Source organism: Octopus bimaculoides, chromosome 6 (assembly GCF_001194135.2).
Source record: "Octopus bimaculoides isolate UCB-OBI-ISO-001 chromosome 6, ASM119413v2, whole genome shotgun sequence".
NCBI classification, from domain to species: domain Eukaryota; kingdom Metazoa; phylum Mollusca; class Cephalopoda; order Octopoda; family Octopodidae; genus Octopus; species Octopus bimaculoides.
The window spans coordinates 22,109,616-22,114,504 of NC_068986.1; the positions used below are offsets into that span (position 1 = coordinate 22,109,616).

The following is a 4,889-nucleotide window of genomic DNA, read 5'->3' on the forward strand; positions in this document are numbered from 1 at the left end:
GGCAGTATTCTGGCTTAATTGTGAGACGTTAGAATTTGATCAAGACTTTTTAAAGACTATTTGGTAAAATGTTCCTATTTATTATATTCGTTGCACATTAGCACCGATGTAAAAGAAAAAAAAACTGGGGGCAAAACGATTTCTTAGCAATAAAAGAACCAAAATGAAATCAAAGCGAAATTTTTTAAATATATACACCCACCCCTTTTCTGGTTGCCGATATATATAGATATAATAACTAAAGGTAGATATGATAGTTCCAAAAGTTATCTTAGCAATAAAAGTAATAAAATTTGAAGTGAATGTTTTATTTTGTTTTTTTTTTTCACTTAAGTCTTTCAAACGATATTAAGAAAATTATTGGAAAGTTGTAAACAACCTTTAAAAATAATGATAAAGTTAAGAACCTTGGTCTGGTCCAGCATATCCCTTTATTAATAATGTTTTTTTTAAGGTAATGAATGAATGAACGACTTCTTGGTTTACACAATGGTTTAAAAATATGCTATATAAAGCCAAAATAGCCAAACTGACCGAACAAAAAAAAATACATGTGAAAAATATAATAATAATGATGATGATGAATTTATTGTATACAGTGCTCAGGTGCACTACAACTCATCAGAAAAGGTAGCCGAAAGTGCATGTACAGTACATAGAATGCACAGAAAGTGAACAATGAATAAGTCCTTTTAAAAAATGGGGGAGGAGCACTAGGTATATTCAACATAAAATTAATGACTGTATTAATTAAGTAATAAACTAAAACTCGTTCAAGTGTAAAAAATTTATATATACTTAGAATTATATATAGTAGGAATTGTTTCAATGGAAGAGACGATTTTCTTCCAAATAATAAAGATAAATAAATACATCTCTAAAATCAGGCTTTTATAGTCTTTATATATATATATATATATATATATATATCAAATTTTGAACGAACAACGATCTTTTTTCAAAAACATTTTAGGAAATAAGATTGAAAAGTTAATAACTAGCAACAAGATGCACAGCCTAAATTATCACCACCACTATTACTCTTTTGTGTGTGTGTGTGTGAATAAATAAATATATTGGCTTTGGAAACATGACAGTCTGCTTGCATTACCAAAAAAGAAATAGAGTCACTGTTTGTAAATATGATGGGGGTAGACAAATGCCAACAGAGTAGATCAGTTCTGCATATAATTAGCTTTCAATTGCAGAGCATCGCAAAGCATGAGGCAATGTAAAATTTCAAATTATGATGGAAGATTGTTCTCTGTCTTTAGAATTTATACTTCATGTCCTATAAAATATAGCAGAAGGTTCGGATATGGTTGCGCTAATTTGAACCTCGTTATTTTCCTTCCATACTCAAATATATACAAATACTTCTAGTTTTGTGACTAAAGATGAGCAATTGCTATGAGTAAACTATTTTAATAGATCAATTATTTTTTCCTTTGGTATTTGGCAATTTTGGTAAAGGAAGAGGACCTATAAAAAATGCTCAGCTTCTACTCAAATAACATTTATTTCCTTCAAAATGCGAAAAATAGAAAATCTTAGTAAATGGATTAACACAGAAATACATTAATGACTTGAATTACTATTAACTACAGAATAATAAAAACAAAATAGATTCTTAAACTTACTCCCAAACTATTACCATTTACCTTTAAATAATCGAAAAAAGTAATAAAGTATTTTACGAGACATCACCCATCACTTTCACGTGCAATTTAAAAGATAAATATAATGTTAAAAACAACACCAATATGAAGTTTTTTGACACAGATATACTATTGACCTAATTCAGTTTAGCATATAAACAAAAACAACCTAAAGTACAAAAATATACAAAATAGTCACCAAAGCAGTTTCCAAGTAAAAAATGTTTTAGTGAAATTTACAGAAGTGATAACAAAGTTATTATTTAGGGTTAATAATAATGAAAATAATATTTTCTTTATTTGTCAATAATAAACAATTATTCAATTATAGACAGTAGGGGAATTACATCAACTTGTACATGTTGCTATTATATACCGTGGAGAAATTAATTAACCGAGAAACTATTTTAATACAAAAGATGAAAACGTAAAAACTCGGTAACAAATCAAATATGTGATTTGTGCCTAAGTCTTTATTAGAACTTGAAACAAAACAAAGCAAACTTCTCCATTCACAGTAATGCCAGTAGTGAGCTGAAGGCGGAAGTAACTAGTTCTGTTTAAGATGCCAAAAAATCCTGGATCATAAAATATGGAAGGGAATATTTCAGAAACAATTTATTGAGCGATGAATTAAAATATTTGTTTAATAAAATTTTTCGAAGTTAAATTCACAGAACGATTTCATTTCTGTTATCTATTTCTTTGGGGAGGTTTTTTTCCCCTCTAGACGATATCTCTTGACTAGGCAGAAGGCCAATTTTGCAGGGAAAGGATACCGTCGATTGACAAAACACCACTCTAGAGAGATGAAAAGACAAGCTGACTATAGTGTGAACTGAATTCAGTTTAGTGCCATCATGACAGGATCAAAACAATCTTGATTTTGAACTATTTAATAAATTGATATTTAAAATAGTCACTCAATGATGATAATACAAGGTACGTATCAATGAAATTAGAAACCATACAAAGAAATAGGGCTTTATTTACTAGGTTTTATTTTATAATAATATCGACTTTGGTCCGTGTATTACAACAAAAGTGAGAAGGACAAAAGAATAGTAAATATGGAATATAAAGAAATCTGTGTCAATAATAATAAATCTGATGAATCAAATCTGTTGTTAGATACATTAATAACAAATTGCAGCATACTCTATTAAAATGTATTCTAGTAGTTCTAATCTTAGTTATCATTAAGAAGCAATAAATTCCGAATGATAAACAATAATATACATTTCAATATCTAAACAAAAAATTTAACAAAAAAAGAGGTGTTTTATGTTATTATTGTAGCAAGATGATGCATAAAAATGTCAAACTGTTTAAGATGTAGCAGTAACATCGTAAAATTCATATTTCGGTTTAGTATAAAGAGTGGAGTTAGTAAAGAGCTTTGTGCATATTATCAAAATTAAAAATCAAATAAATGTTTCCTAAACAGAAAATTGGCAATTTTAGAGATAGAGAGAATATTTTCCTTTTCTTTTTTTTTTAGTATTGACGTGGTGTGGTAGTGAAATCAGACATTGAAAAAAAAAACATCCTTTTATGAAAAATTACTACGCAAGGGTACAAATCCATAAAGTCAACAGTAATAGAAAGCTTTTAGACTAACCTTGACTATAGTTAATCCTTAAAAAAACCTGATAACCAGAGAGATTATTAACCAAAAATGTGATGGGAACCATTTTTATCGAATAACAACAGGCACCTGTTCACACTTCCTGCGCCATAATGTGATGACGTCACAGTTCTGAGTGCTGCTTCAGCGGAAGTAAACTCATCACCAACAATTAAATATATACGGAAGCTCTTTCAGGTCATATATTTATGAAAATGACATTTTCTCCTCTTCGTCGTATTGTAGTTCTCTCAAAAGTAATTGCGGACTGCCTTTCAAACTATTATTCACACTAGTTCAACGTTATATTTTAATAAACGGTTCCGTACGTAATTTTCGGGGAAAATTATTACGAATATGAAAATGATAACCGAAAGCTAAACAACAGAACAAAAATCAATAATTAGCTTCCCTATTGTCACTTTTTATTTCATTTTAATTTCCCTTTAAATTACAGAACCATCATAGAATAGCATACCTATGTTTACAATCAATCGAAAACAATTATGGATGCTATTTTTCTGGATCCAATACGATGATTATTTCCAATCAGGACCAGAGAAACCATTTAACAAAAGAAGCACGTGCTTAGGGCACCAAGGGAAGGGGATGGTACTATGGATTTTTTTTTATAGTGCTGGATTTACCATGGCACAAATGGTAAATTGACATTTTTTAAGAATTAAAAAAAGGCTGAGAATTTGAATCTTTACCCTGTTCTTATAAGTAAATCTATTCATTTTTTAAAATACAGGTTATATTTAGTTGAGGTGTATTGATTGAAAGAAAACTGGATTTTCAATCTATTTTTTTCCCATTCAGCACTTGTATCTAAATTGAAGGATTTGCATCGGCAACATTGTTTGGCTGTGTTTAGCCTTCATCAGATGATCTTAATCCAGCCTTGATACCAGTATATTGGGATCAGTTGTAAAATATGCACTTCTGTTAAAATGAACTTCTTTCTTTATTGATGCAAGGTGATCTCAGTTAATTCTTCAAATAAGCTTTCTGACCAATTCCACTGGATGAATCAAACAGCTGAAATAAAGAAAATACAAAACTCTGATAACTTTATCCATACAAATCTTCATAAAGCTCTATGGAGAGCACAGGCCCTATATTTTCTTTGATTATAATCGATGATGATTATGAGGAGAAGGTGGAGGATTTCCATTAATTTTATGTAGTGATAGGTGCAACCAGATGGTCTTGGGTTCAGTCCCACTATGCAGCACCTTCAATAAGTGTCTTCTGCTATAACCCCAGGTTAACCAAAGTTTTGTGAGTGGATTTGGTAGTCAGACTCAAAAAAAAAGCCCATTGTGTGTGTGTAGTGTTTCCTTGTCTTGACACTGTGTGTTAATTGTAAACAAACATCACCATCATACAAGCAGTGTCATTCACTTCCAATATTCTATGAAAACATTTGGCCATGGAGAAAATATTACCTTACTTGGAAACAGATAAGTGTTGATGACAAGAAGGGTATCTGGCCGTAGAAAATCTGCTCCAATAAACTCCCTTTGACCAATACAAGCATGGAAAAGTGAACTTTAAAAATTATATATATATACATATATATATATATATATATATATATA

The 4,889-nt window shown here is 30.0% G+C and overlaps 1 long non-coding RNA gene across 1 annotated transcript in view; it reads right to left on the reverse strand.

The window, feature by feature from the left end:
* Nucleotides 1-3,275: 3,275 nt before the first annotated feature.
* LOC128248109 (uncharacterized) overlaps nt 3,276-4,889 on the reverse strand; it is a 5,569-nt gene continuing 3,955 nt past the window's right edge. Inside the window, exon 2 of the long non-coding RNA XR_008264379.1 lies at nt 3,276-4,326. This is a non-coding gene — a long non-coding RNA (uncharacterized LOC128248109). The remainder of the gene's footprint in view (nt 4,327-4,889) is intronic.